Consider the following 16290-nt stretch of genomic DNA (forward strand, 5'->3'; position numbering starts at 1 on the left):
TTCAGATGCCTAGCTGTATCGCTGATGTGTTGCACCTCAGAATCACTTTTAAACCTTACCTCTGGTATCTTTAATCCCTATTGCTCAACGCATGGTAAAAGTATTGCATACATGTGTCTGAAAATGAGCAATGGGCCCCTGAGAGACTCATTTGCCTGTTTCACAAATGATCGTATTTTAATAGAGATTCTGTTTGGGATTCAGATGTGCATTCGGACAGCAATCCCTTTCAAGAAATGATACGTTCTGGATGAGGTCAAAGGTGCTGGAACACTGTATTTCGGATGCGAATGTGTGTCTCCTGCTTCAACGCAGTGGCATATATAGATGTGCTCCTGTAATGTCTTGGTACATGCCCAGGGCAGTAAGCAGTCTGAGGATATATTTCCAGACGGCATAGAGCAGTGAAGCAGTGAAGTAGTGCAACACACTGGATCATTATATTATTAGAATCTATTTGTTTAACATGCACGGGTCTGTCTCAATGGATGCAGTGCTCCTGAAAGGGCTCTCAAACCCTGCATTTCAGATGATTAGCTGTATCCCTCACATGTGGCACCTCAGAATGACTTCTACTTTATTCTGCTTAAATTATTACATTATACATAATTTGAGTTCATTTTTAAAAGTAAAAGGTAATGAAAGGAATGAAAGATATGTAGCAATCACATTGTAACAGGGGTGACAGTGACTTTTTGCTTGTACTAAGCATTAGTACCTAAGTCCACTAATGGACTTCTGGTACCTTTAGGGTACAGTGTTCCCTGAAGGGCTCTCAAACCCCGCATTTCAGATGCATAGCTGTATCGCTGATGTGTTGCACCTCAGAATCACTTTTAAACCTTACCTCTGGTATCTTTAATCCCTATTGCTCAACACATGGTGAAAGTATCGCATACATGTGTCTGAAAATGAGCAATGGGCCCCTGAGAGACTCATTTGCCTGTTTCACAAATGATCACATTTGACTAGAGATTCTGTTTGGGATTCAGTTGTGCATTCTGACAGCAATCCCTTTCAAAAAACGATACATTCTGGATGAGTTCAAAGTTGCAGGAACACTGTATTTAGGATGTCTTTGCAGATATTCTGTGTCTCTAGCTTCAACACAGTGATATATATATATGCTCACTGATTTTTTGGTACATGCCCAAGTCAATAATCATTATGAGGATTTATTTCCAGATGTGCTAGAGGTAGTGTTGTGAAATACTTCATCACACTGGATTGCAGGTTTAAACCCCCTGCACTCTTACTCCTTAAAAACCAACAAATGCAGATATGTAGCAATCACATTGTAACAGGGGTGACAGTGACTTAATGCTTGTACTAAGCATTAGTACCAAAGTCCACTAGTGGACTTCTGGTACCTTTAGGGTACGGTGTTCCTTGAAGGGCTCTCAAACCCCGCATTTCAGATGCCTAGCTGTATCGCTGATGTGTTGCACCTCAGAATCACTTTTAAACCTTACATCTGGTATCTTTAATCCCTATTGCTCAACACATGGTGAAAGTATCGCATACATGTGTCTGAAAATGAGCAATGGGCCCCTGAGAGACTCATTTGCCTGTTTCACAAATGATCACATTTGACTAGAGATTCTGTTTGGGATTCAGTTGTGCATTCTGACAGCAATCCCTTTCAAAAAACGATACATTCTGGATGAGTTCAAAGGTGCAGGAACACTGTATTTAGGATGTCTTTGCAGATATTCTGTGTCTCTAGCTTCAACACAGTGATATATATATATATATGCTCACTGATTTTTTGGTACATGCCAAGGGCAATAATCATTATGAGGATTTATTTCCAGATGTGCTAGAGGTAGTGTTGTGAAATACTTCAACACACTGGATTGCGGGTTTAAACCCCCTGCACTCTTACTCGTTAAAAACCAACAAATGCAATTCACTACTAAAAATTACTGCATTTTCTCCTAGAAAGAGCTCTCAATTAATGAAATGCCCCATTGAACTGGCCCTGATTATACAATGCAAGGAGAAGTCTTCTAAGCCAATACTTGTAACCAGAAAGAGGCTGTATTTCAATTATACAATATACAAAACAATACCATTTAACACAAAGATATAGTCCACACCTCAGCATGCACATGATGAGATTCTTGATATTAGATTAGTAAAAACAATATCAATGCACTGAGAGACGCTTAAGAATAAAGATGCATCAGCCTGACTGCATATTAGTTTTAAAGGGTTATCAGCAAATGCATTTAAAAGAAAAAATGTAAAGTCTTACCTCTTGATCGTAGTGGTGATTCAATATCCAGGACCTTAGTCAAGTCTCAGAGTTACTGTACCTCCTGTCTCAATTACAGGTGAAAAGTGAAAGGTATATTGCACTCAGCAGAAAGTTACCCCGAGCAAAGATTCCACCCATCCCAGAAAACAGCACTCCCATTTGGCAAAGCAGTGGGTGGAGGAAGCCTTTGCTACCATTATCAAACACAGAAATCGTTATAATTTAATTTTAAAAACATGGCTAAGCATGGGTTTAAAGTATATTCAACGGTGCAGGTGCATTCAAAGAAATAGAGTTTCCCAAGCCCTCAGAAAGAATTACCATTTCTAAAGATGTCTAGTTTCAAGCATTAACATCCAAACTACCTGTCTTAGCTGGAACAGGGAGTTTGCTAAGCCACCTGAAAGAATTACCATATCCAAAGATGTCTAGTTTCAAGCATTACCATCCAAAGTACCTGTCTTAGCTGGGCCAGGTAGTTTGCCAAGCCATGTGAAAGAATTACCATTTCCAAAGAAGTCTGTTGTAAGCCAGGTTCAATCATGACCATCCAAAGTACCGGTCGTCCCTTTGGGCGAGAGGGTTTCCTGTGTGTCTAGGATGTGTTCTTCCCTTAAACTTGGCCCTGATTATACAATAAAGGATAAGTAACCAGAAAGAGGTGGTATTTCGATTTTACAGTACATAAAAAATACATACATTCCACAGTGTTACAATATCACATTCCTGATATTAGATTAATAAAAAATATCAAGGCACTGAGGCTAATTAATAAAGATGCTTTTGACTGACTGGACCTTGGAGCAAGGTGTGTAAATTACAACAGACATCTTTAGAAATGGTAAATCTTTCAGGTGGCTTGGCAAATTTACTGCCCCACCTAAGACAGATACTTTGGATGTTAATGCTTGAAACTAGACATCACAACTGATCGTATTTTACTAGAGATTCTGTTTGGGATTCAGATGTGCATTCGGACAGCAATCCCTTTCAAGAAATGATACGTTCTGGATGAGGTCAAAGGTGCTGGAACACTGTATTTCGGATGCGAATGTGTGTCTGCATTTGTTGGTTTTTAAGGAGTAAGAGTGCAGGGGGTTTAAACCTGCAATCCAGTGTGATGAAGTATTTCACAACACTACCTCTAGCACATCTGGAAATAAATCCTCATAATGATTATTGCCCTGGGCATGTACCAAAAAATCAGTGAGCATATATATATATATATCACTGTGTTGAAGCTAGAGACACAGAATAACTGCAAACACATCATAAATACAGTGTTCCTGCAACTTTGAACTCATCCAGAATGTATCGTTTTTTGAAAGGGATTGCAGTCAGAATGCACAACTGAATCCCAAACAGAATCTCTAGTCAAATATGTTCATTTGTGAAACAGGCAAATGAGTCTCTCTGGGGCCCATTGCTCATTTTCAGACACATGTATGCAATACTTTTACCATGCGTTGAGCAATAGGGATTAAAGATACCAGATGTAAGGTTTAAAAGTGATTCTGAGGTGCAACAGATCAGCGATACAGCTAGGCATCTGAAATGCGGGGTTTGAGAGCCCTTCAGGGAACACCGTACCCTAAAGGTACCAGAAGTCAACTAGTGGACTTAGGTACTAATGCTTAGTACAAGCATTAAGTCACTGCCACCCCTGTTACAATGTGATTGCTACATATCTTCCATTCCTTTCATTACCTTTTACTTTTAAAAATGAACTCAAATTGTGTATAATGTAATAATTTAAGTAGAATAAAGTAGAAGTCATTCTGAGGTGCCACATGTGAGGGATACAGCTAGGCATCTGAAATGCAGGGTTTGAGAGCCCTTTAAGGAGCACTGCATCCATTGAGACAGACCCGTGCATGTTAAACAAATACATTCTAATAATATAATGATCCAGTGTGTTGCACTACTTCACTGCTTCACTGCTCTATGCCGTCTGGAAATAAATCCTCAGACTGCTTACTGCCCTGGGCATGTACCAAGACATTACAGGAGCACATCTATATATGCCACTGCCCTGGGCATGTACCAAGACATTACAGGAGACACACAATCGCATCCGAAATACAGTGTTCCAGCACCTTTGACCTCATCCAGAACGTATCATTTCTTGAAAGGGATTGCTGTCAGAATGCACAACTGAATCCCAAACAGAATCTCTAGTCAAATATGATCATTTGTGAAACAGGCAAATGAGTCTCTCAGGGGCCCATTGCTCATTTTCAGACACATGTATGCAATACTTTCACCATGCGTTGGGCAATAGGGATTAAAGATACCAGAGGTAAGGTTTAAAAGTGATTCTGAGGTGCAACACATCAGCGATACAGCTAGGCATCTGAAATGCGGGGTTTGAGAGCCCTTCAGGGAACACCGTACCCTAAAGGTACCAGAAGTTTACTAGTACAAGAATTAAGTCACAGTCATCCCTGTTACAATGTGATTGCTACATATCTGCATTTGTTGGTTTTTAAGGAGTAAGAGTGCAGGGGGTTTAAACCTGCAATCCAGTGTGATGAAGTATTTCACAACACTACCTCTAGCACATCTGGAAATAAATCCTCATAATGATTATTGCCCTGGGCATGTACCAAAAAATCAGTGAGCATATATATATATATAAACACATCCTAAATACAGTGCTCCTGCACCTAACCGTAACCCTAACCTACCTAATGATTTAAGTAGAATAGATTCTTATTATGTAATGATAAAGTGTGTTGCACTACTTCACTGCATCAAAGCTGTATGCCGTCTGGAAATAAATCCTCAGTCTACTTATTGCCCTGGGCATGTACCTATAAATCACTGAGCATATATATATATATCACTGTGTTGAAGCTAGAGACACAGAATCACTGCAAACACATCCTAAACACAGTGTTCTTGCACCTTTGACCTCATCCAGAACGTAACATTCTTCGAAAGGGATTGCTGTCCAAATGCACATCTGAATCCCAAACAGAATCTCTAGTAAAATATGATAATTTGTGAAACAGGCAAATGAGTGTCACAGGGGCCCATTCCTTATTGTTAGACACATATATACAAAGCTTTCACCATGCATTAAGCAATAGGGATTATAGACACCACAGGTAAGGTTAGAAGTCATTCTGAGGTGCCACATTTGAAGGATACAGCTAGGCATCTGAAATGCAGGGTTTGAGAGCCCTTCAGGAGCAATGCATCCTTTGAGACACACCTGTGCATGTTAAACAAATGATCATTTCCTTCAGCATTAGGGACTAAATATACTAAACGTATGATTCTAAAATGTTATTTTCACATATATTAATGTAATGTAATGCTTATGCTTTATAAACAAATCTAATTAAAAAAAGCTTAAGTTTTGTATTTATCTTGTACCATAGAACATGATTTTCTTTGTATTTCAAGCCCACAAAGTGTGCAAATGACGCACTACATGATATAAGGACGATTATCACATGCATATCGATATTATCTTTCTTATGAAAATACATTCCTTTCATTACCTTTTACTTTTTAAAATGAACTCAAATTGTGTATAATGTAATAATTTAAGTAGAATAGATTCTAATCATATAATGATCCAGTGTGTTGCACTAGTTCACTGCTTCACTGCTCTATGCCGTCTGGAAATAAATCCTCAGACTGCTTACTGCCCTGGGCATGTACCAAGAAATTACAGGAACACATCAATATACAGTATATCACTGCGTTGAAGCAGGAGACACACAATCGCATCCTAAATACAGTGTTCCAGCACCTTTGACCTCATCCAGAACGTATCATTTCTTGAAAGGGATTGCTGTCCGAATGCACATCTGAATCCTAAACAGAATCTCTAGTAAAATACGATCAGTTGTGATGTCTAGTTTCAAGCATTAACATCCAAAGTACTTGTCTTAGGTGGGGCAGTAAATTTGCCAAGCCACCTGAAAGAATTACCATTTCTACAAATGTCTGTTGTAATTTACACACCTTGCTCCAAGGTCCAGTCAGTCAAAAGCATCTTTATTAATTAGCTTCAGTACCTTGATATTTTTTATTAATCTAATATCAGGAATCTCACCATGTGCACGCTGAGCTGTGGAATATATGTATTTTTTATGTACTGTAAAATTGAAATACCACCTCTTTCTGGTTACTTATCCTTTATTGTATAATCAGGGCCAAGTTTAAGGGAAGAACACATCCTAGACACACAGGAAACCCTCTCGCCCAAAGGGACGACCGGTACTTTGGATGGTCATGATTGAACCTGGCTTACAACAGACTTCTTTGGAAATGGTAATTCTTTCACATGGCTTGGCAAACTACCTGGCCCAGCTAAGACAGGTACTTTGGATGGTAATGCTTGAAACTAGACATCTTTGGATATGGTAATTCTTTCAGGTGGCTTAGCAAACTCCCTGCTCCAGCTAAGACAGGTAGTTTGGATGTTAATGCTTGAAACTAGACATCTTTAGAAATGGTAATTCTTTCTGAGGGCTTGGGAAACTCTATTTCTTTGAATGCACCTGCACCGTTGAATATACTTTAAACCCATGCTTAGCCATGTTTTTAAAATTAAATTATAACGATTTCTGTGTTTGATAATGGTAGCAAAGGCTTCCTCCACCCACTGCTTTGCCAAAGGGGAGTGCTGTTTTCTGGGATGGGTGGAATCTTTGCTCGGGGTAACTTTCTGCTGAGTGCAATATACCTTTCACTTTTCACCTGTAATTGAGACAGGAGGTACAGTAACTCTGAGACTTGACTAAGGTCCTGGATATTGAATCACCACTACGATCAAGAGGTAAGACTTTACATTTTTTCTTTTAAATGCATTTGCTGATAACCCTTTAAAACTAATATGCAGTCAGGCTGATGCATCTTTATTCTTAAGCGTCTCTCAGTGCATTGATATTGTTTTTACTAATCTAATATCAAGAATCTCATCATGTGCATGCTGAGGTGTGGACTATATCTTTGTGTTAAATGGTATTGTTTTGTATATTGTATAATTGAAATACAGCCTCTTTCTGGTTACAAGTATTGGCTTAGAAGACTTCTCCTTGCATTGTATAATCAGGGCCAGTTCAATGGGGCATTTCATTAATTGAGAGCTCTTTCTAGGAGAAAATGCAGTAATTTTTAGTAGTGAATTGCATTTGTTGGTTTTTAACGAGTAAGAGTGCAGGGGGTTTAAACCCGCAATCCAGTGTGTTGAAGTATTTCACAACACTACCTCTAGCACATCTGGAAATAAATCCTCATAATGATTATTGCCCTTGGCATGTACCAAAAAATCAGTGAGCATATATATATATATCACTGTGTTGAAGCTAGAGACACAGAATATCTGCAAAGACATCCTAAATACAGTGTTCCTGCACCTTTGAACTCATCCAGAATGTATCGTTTTTTGAAAGGGATTGCTGTCAGAATGCACAACTGAATCCCAAACAGAATCTCTAGTCAAATGTGATCATTTGTGAAACAGGCAAATGAGTCTCTCAGGGGCCCATTGCTCATTTTCAGACACATGTATGCGATACTTTCACCATGTGTTGAGCAATAGGGATTAAAGATACCAGATGTAAGGTTTAAAAGTGATTCTGAGGTGCAACACATCAGCGATACAGCTAGGCATCTGAAATGCGGGGTTTGAGAGCCCTTCAAGGAACACCGTACCCTAAAGGTACCAGAAGTCCACTAGTGGACTTTGGTACTAATGCTTAGTACAAGCATTAAGTCACTGTCACCCCTGTTACAATGTGATTGCTACATATCTGCATTTGTTGGTTTTTAAGGAGTAAGAGTGCAGGGGGTTTAAACCTGCAATCCAGTGTGATGAAGTATTTCACAACACTACCTCTAGCACATCTGGAAATAAATCCTCATAATGATTATTGACTTGGGCATGTACCAAAAAATCAGTGAGCATATATATATATCACTGTGTTGAAGCTAGAGACACAGAATATCTGCAAAGACATCCTAAATACAGTGTTCCTGCAACTTTGAACTCATCCAGAATGTATCGTTTTTTGAAAGGGATTGCAGTCAGAATGCACAACTGAATCCCAAACAGAATCTCTAGTCAAATATGTTCATTTGTGAAACAGGCAAATGAGTCTCTCAGGGGCCCATTGCTCATTTTCAGACACATGTATGCGATACTTTTACCATGCTTGAGCAATAGGGATTAAAGATACCAGAGGTAAGGTTTAAAAGTGATTCTGAGGTGCAACACATCAGCGATACAGCTAGGCATCTGAAATGCGGGGTTTGAGAGCCCTTCAGGGAGCACCGTACCCTAAAGGTACCAGAAGTCCACTAGTGGACTTAGGTACTAATGCTTAATACAAGCATTAAGTCACTGTCACTCCTGTTACAATGTGATTGCTATATATCTTCCATTCCTTTCATTACCTTTTACTTTTTAAAATGAACTCAAATTGTGTATAATGTAATAATTTAAGTAGAATAAAGTAGAAGTCATTCTGAGGTGCCACATGTGAGGGATACAGCTAAGCATCTGAAATGTAGGGTTTGAGAGCCCTTTCAGGAGCACTGCATCCATTGAGACAGACCCGTGCATGTTAAACAAATGATCATTTCTTTCAGCATTAGAGACTAAATATACTAAACGTATGATGCTAAAACGTTATTTTCACATATATTAATGTAATAAATGATTGCTTATGCTTTATAAACAAATCTAATTAAAATAAAAGCTTAAGTTTTGTATTTATCTTTTACCATAGAACATGATTTTCTTTGTATTTCAAGCTCACAAAGTGACCAAATGACGCACTACATGATATAAGGAAGATTATCACATGCATATCGGTATTATCTTTCTTATGAAAATGCATTCCTTTCATTACCTTTTACTTTTAAAATGAACTCCAATTGTGTAGAATGTAATAATTTAAGTAGAATAGATTCCAATAATATAATGATCCAGTATGTTGCACTGGCCTGGTCAGCCTGGCCTGGGGGATGGTGCACATAGCACTTTCAGTGCTGGAGGTGTTAATGGGGGAGGTGTTGGAGATTGGCAGCTGTGGGGGATGGCTGGGTGAGTAGCTATCAGGGTTTGTAGCTTTTCCTTTGCATCTTGTCCTCTGTGGCCATGATTAAGAGGGACGGCCGGGGGCATTCGTATTGCATTCGTAAATTGCATTTGTTGGTTTTTAAGGAGTAATAGTGCAGGGGGTTTAAACCTGCAATCCAGTGTGATGAAGTATTTCACAACACTACCTCTAGCACATCTGGAAATAAAACCTCATAATGATTATTGCCCTGGGCATGTACCAAAAGATCAGGGAGCATATATATATATCACTGTGTTGAAGCTAGAGATACAGAATAACTGCAAACACATCCTAAATACAGTGTTCCTGCACCTTTGAACTCATCCAGAATGTATCGTTTTTTGAAAGGGATTGCTGTCAGAATGCACAACTGAATCCCAAACAGAATCTCTAGTCAAATATGATCATTTGTGAAACAGGCAAATGAGTCTCTCAGGGGCCCATTGCTCATTTTCAGACACATGTATGCGATACTTTTACCATGCGTTGAGCAATAGGGATTAAAGATACCAGAGGTAAGGTTTAAAAGTGATTCTGAGGTGCAACACATCAGCGATACAGCTAGGCATCTGAAATGCGGGGTTTGAGAGCCCTTCAGGGAGCACCGTACCCTAAAGGTACCAGAAGTCCACTAGTGGACTTAGGTACTAATGCTTAATACAAGCATTAAGTCACTGTCACCTCTGTTACAATGTGATTGCTACATATCTTCCATTCCTTTCATTACCTTTTACTTTTTAAAATGAACTCAAATTGTGTATAATGTAATAATTTAAGTAGAATAAAGTAGAAGTCATTCTGAGGTGCCACATGTGAGGGATACAGCTAAGCATCTGAAATGTAGGGTTTGAGAGCCCTTTCAGGAGCACTGCATCCATTGAGACAGACCCGTGCATGTTAAACAAATGATCATTTCTTTCAGCATTAGAGACTAAATATACTAAACGTATGATGCTAAAACGTTATTTTCACATATATTAATGTAATAAATGATTGCTTATGCTTTATAAACAAATCTAATTAAAATAAAAGCTTAAGATTTGTATTTATCTTGTACCATTGAACATGATTTTCTTTGTATTTCAAGCCCACAAAGTGACCAAATGACGCACTACATGATATAAGGAAGATTATCACATGCATATCGGTATTATCTTTCTTATGAAAATGCATTCCTTTCATTACCATTTACTTTTAAAATGAACTCCAATTGTGTAGAATGTAATAATTTAAGTAGAATAGATTCTAATAATATAATGATCAAGTGTGTTGCACTGGCCTGGTCAGCCTGGCCTGGGGGATGGTGCACATAGCACTTTCAGTGCTGGAGGTGTTAATGGGGGAGGTGTTGGAGATTGGCAGCTGTGGGGGATGGCTGGGTGAGTAGCTGTCAGGGTTTGTAGCTTTTCCTTTGCATCTTGTCCTCTGGGGCCATGATTAAGAGGGACGGCCGGGGGCATTCGTATTGCATTCGTAAATTGCATTTGTTGGTTTTTAAGGAGTAAGAGTGCAGGGGGTTTAAACCTGCAATCCAGTGTGTTAAAGTATTTCACAACACTACCTCTAGCACATCTGGAAATAAATCCTCATAATGATAATTGCCCTGGGCATGTACCAAAAAATCAGTGAGCATATATATATATATCACTGTGTTGAAGCTAGAGACACAGAATAACTGCAAACACATCATAAATACAGTGTTCCTGCACTTTGAACTCATCCAGAATGTATCGTTTTTTGAAAGGGATTGCAGTCAGAATGCACAACTGAATCCCAAACAGAATCTCTAGTCAAATATGTTCATTTGTGAAACAGGCAAATGAGTCTCTCAGGGGCCCATTGCTCATTTTCAGACACATGTATGCAATACTTTTACCATGCGTTGAGCAATAGGGATTAAAGATACCAGATGTAAGGTTTAAAAGTGATTCTGAGGTGCAACACATCAGCGATACAGCTAGGCATCTGAAATGCGGGGTTTGAGAGCCCTTCAAGGAACACCGTACCCTAAAGGTACCAGAAGTTTACTAGTGCAAACATTAAGTCACTGTAACCCCTGTTACTATGTGATTGCTACATATCTGCATTTGTTGGTTTTTAAGGAGTAAGAGTGCAGGGGGTTTAAACCTGCAATCCAGTGTGATGAAGTATTTCACAACACTACCTCTAGCACATCTGGAAATAAATCCTCATAATGATTATTGCCCTGGGCATGTACCAAAAAATCAGTGAGCATATATATATATATATCACTGTGTTGAAGCTAGAGACACAGAATAACTGCAAACACATCATAAATACAGTGTTCCTGCAACTTTGAACTCATCCAGAATGTATAGTTTTTTGAAAGGGATTGCTGTCAGAATGCACAACTGAATCCCAAACAGAATCTCTAGTCAAATGTGATCATTTGTGAAACAGGCAAATGAGTCTCTCAGGGGCCCATTGCTCATTTTCAGACACATGTATGCGATACTTTTACCATGCGTTGAGCAATAGGGATTAAAGATACCAGAGGTAAGGTTTAAAAGTGATTCTGAGGTGCAACACATCAGCGATACAGCTAGGCATCTGAAATGCGGGGTTTGAGAGCCCTTCAGGGAACACCGTACCCTAAAGGTACCAGAAGTCCACTAGTGGACTTAGGTACTGATGCTTAGTACAAGCATTAAGTCACTGTCACCCCTGTTACAATGTGATTGCTACATATCTTTCATTCCTTTCATTACCTTTTACTTTTAAAAATGAACTCAAATTGTGTATAATGTAATAATTTAAGCAGAATAACGTAGAAGTCATTCTGAGGTGCCACATGTGAGGGATACAGCTAGGCGTCTGAAATGCAGGGTTTGAGGGCCCTTTCAGGAGCACTGCATCCATTGAGACAGACCCGTGCATGTTAAACAAATAGATTCTAATAATATAATGATCTAGTGTGTTGCACTACTTCACTGCTTCACTGCTCTACGCCGTCTGGAAATATATCCTCAGACTGCTTACTGCCCTGGGCATGTACCAAGACATTACAGGAGAACATCTATATATGCCTCTGCGTTGAAGCAGGAGACACACATTTGCATCCGAAATACAGTGTTCCGGCACCTTTGACCTCATCCAGAACGTATCATTTCTTGAAAGGGATTGCTGTCCGAATGCACATCTGAATCCCAAACAGAATCTCTAGTAAAATACGATCAGTTGTGATGTCTAGTTTCAAGCATTAACATCCAAAGTATCTGTCTTAGGTGGGGCAGTAAATTTGCCAAGCCACCTGAAAGAATTACTTTTTCTAAAGATGTCTGTTGTAATTTACACACCTTGCTCCAAGGTCCAGTCAGTCAAAAGCATCTTTGTTAATTAGCCTCAGTGCCTTGATATTTTTAATTAATCTAATATCAGGAATATCACCATGTGCATGCTGAGCTGTGGAATGTATGTATTTTTTATGTACTGTAAAATCGAAATACCACCTCTTTCTGATTACTTATCCTTTATTGTATAATCAGGGCCAAATAAATCTAAATCAGTGTCACCTGCTGGGTTCAAAACGCCTTCAGGAGACACCAAATAGGAGGCACTGGACTATAAATACCCATCCATGTTATAACACACTCACCAAGGGTTTTTTAGTTTAACTCTGAGCTTTGAGATATTTAATACCTATGGTACCCATATTCACCCTTTATTTAAGGGAAGTACACATCCTAGACACACAGGAAACCCTCTCGCCCCAAGGGACGACCAGTACTTTGGATGGTCATGATTGAACCTGGCTTACAACAGACTTCTTTGGAAATGGTAATTCTTTCACATGGCTTGGCAAACTACCTGGCCCAGCTAAGACAGGTACTTTGGATGTTAATGCTTGAAACTAGACATCTTTGGATATGGTAATTCTTTCAGGTTGCTTAGCAAGCTCCCTGCTCCAGCTAAGACAGGTAGTTTGGATGTTAATGCTTGAAACTAGACATCTTTAGAAATGGTAATTCTTTCTGAGGGCTTGGGAAACTCTATTTCTTTGAATGCACCTGCACCGTTGAATATACTTTAAACCCATGCTTAGCCATGTTTTTAAAATTAAATTATAACGATTTCTGTGTTTGATAATGGTAGCAAAGGCTTCCTCCACCCACTGCTTTGCCAAAGGGGAGTGCTGTTTTCTGGGATGGGTAGAGTCTTTGCTCGGGGTAACTTTCTGCTGAGTGCAATATACCTTTCACTTTTCACCTGCAATCGAGACAGGAGGTACAGTAACTCTGAGACTTGACTAAGGTCCTGGATATTGAATCACCACTACGATCAAGAGGTAAGACTTTACATTTTTACTTTTAAATGCATTTGCTGATAACCTTTTAAAACTAATATGCAGTTAGGCAGATGCATCTTTATTCTTAAGCGTCTCTCAGTGCATTTATATTGTTTTTACTAATCTAATATCAAGAATATCACTGTGTTGAAGCTAGAGACACAGAATATCTGCAAACACATCCTAAATACAGTGTTCCTGCACCTTTGAACTCATCCAGAATGTATCGTTTTTTGAAAGGGATTGCTGTCAGAATGCACAACTGAATCCCAAACAGAATCTCTAGTCAAATGTGATCATTTGTGAATCAGGCAAATGAGTCTCTCAGGGGCCCATTGCTCATTTTCAGACACATGTATGCAATACTTTCACCATGTGTTGAGCAATAGGGATTAAAGATACCAGATGTAAGGTTTAAAAGTGATTCTGAGGTGCAACACATCAGCGATACAGCTGGGCATCTGAAATGCGGGGTTTGAGAGCCCTTCAGGGAACACCGTACCCTAAAGGTACCAGAAGTCCACTAGTGGACTTAGGTACTAATGCTTAGTACAAGCAAAAAGTCACTGTCACCCCTGTTACAATGTGATTGCTACATATCTTTCATTCCTTTCATTACCCTTTACTTTTAAAAATGAACTCAAATTGTGTATAATGTAATAATTTAAGTAGAATAAAGTAGAAGTCATTCTGAGGTGCCACATGTGAGGGATACAGCTAGGCATCTGAAATGCAGGGTTTGAGAGCCCTTTCAGGAGCACTGCATCCATTGAGACAGACCCGTGCATGTTAAACAAATAGATTCTAATAATATAATGATCCAGTGTGTTGCACTACTTCACTGCTTCACTGCTCTATGCCGTCTGGAAATAAATCCTCAGACTGCTTACTGCCCTGGGCATGTACCAAGAAATTACAGGAGCACATCAATATACAGTATATCACTGCGTTGAAGCAGGAGACACACAATCGCATCCTAAATACAGTGTTCCGGCACCTTTGACCTCATCCAGAACGTATCATTTCTTGAAAGGGATTGCTGTCCGAATGCACATCTGAATCCCAAACAGAATCTCTAGTAAAATACGATCAGTTGTGATGTCTAGTTTCAAGCATTAACATCCAAAGTACCTGTCTTAGGTGGGGCAGTAAATTTGCCAAGCCACCTGAAAGAATTACCATTTCTAAAGATGTCTGTTGTAATTTACACACCTTGCTCCAAGGTCCAGTCAGTCAAAAGCATCTTTATTAATTAGCCTCAGTGCCTTGATATTTTTTATTAATCTAATATCAGGAATCTCACCATGTGCATGCTGAGCTGTGGAAAGTATGTATTTTTTTATGTACTGTAAAATCGAAATACCACCTCTTTCTGGTTACTTATCCTTTATTGTATAATCAGGGCCAAGTAAAACTAAATCAGTGTCACCTGCTGGGTTCAAAACGCCTTCAGGGGACACCAAATAGGAGGCACTGGACTATAAATACCCATCCATGTTATAACACACTTACCAAGGGTTTTTTAGTTTAACTCTGAGCTTTGAGAGATTTAATACCTATGGTACCCATATTCACCCTTTATTTAAGGGAAGTACACATCCTAGACACACAGGAAACCCTCTCGCCCCAAGGGACGACCGGTACTTTGGATGGTCATGATTGAACCTGGCTTACAACAGACTTCTTTGGAAATGGTAATTCTTTCACATGGCTTGGCAAACTACCTGGCCCAGCTAAGACAGGTACTTTGGATGTTAATGCTTGAAGCTAGACATCTTTGGATATGGTAATTCTTTCAGGTGGCTTAGCAAACTCCCTGCTCCAGCTAAGACAGGTACTTTGGATGTTAATGCTTGAAACTAGACATCTTTAGAAATGGCAATTCTTTCTGAGGGCTTGGGAAACTCTATTTCTTTGAATGCACTTGCACCGTTGAATATACTTTAAACCCATGCTTAGCCATGTTTTTAAAATTAAATTATAACGATTTCTGTGTTTGATAATGGTAGCAAAGGCTTCCTCCACCCACTGCTTTGCCAAAGGGGAGTGCTGTTTTCTGGGAGGGGTGGAGTCTTTGCTCGGGGTAACTTTCTGCTGAGTGCAATATACCTTTCACTTTTCACCTGCAATCGAGACAGGAGGTACAGTAACTCTGAGACTTGACTAAGGTCCTGGATATTGAATCACCACTACGATCAAGAGGTAAGACTTTATATTTTTACTTTTAAATGCATTTGCTGATAACCTTTTAAAACTAATATGCAGTCAGGCAGATGCATCTTTATTCTTAAGCGTCTCTCAGTGCATTGATATTGTTTTTACTAATCTAATATCAAGAATCTCATCATGTGATTAATTGATTAATTGCAATAGTGTAACTGCAAATGAATATAGATGAGAATGTATGTTTGTTCATATGCAATGGCATGAGCAGTTTCTCATTGCAGTGGATTTTCAGGGCCAATTCATCTTCCATCTTATACTGAATATGAAAGGTAGTTGTTTCTATATGGACTCAGTCTTTGGAATTTGTATATATATATATTTCAGTGATCCCTCAGCCATTCCTTCTGTATTGTAATTCAATTTCTCTTTTAAAATTCCTTCCCCACTTCTAGGACCTGCAGTTGCTGAACTCCACA

Source organism: Atractosteus spatula, unplaced genomic scaffold (assembly GCF_055471065.1).
Source record: "Atractosteus spatula isolate fAtrSpa1 unplaced genomic scaffold, fAtrSpa1.hap1 Scaffold_40, whole genome shotgun sequence".
Classification (NCBI taxonomy): Eukaryota; Metazoa; Chordata; class Actinopteri; order Semionotiformes; family Lepisosteidae; genus Atractosteus; species Atractosteus spatula.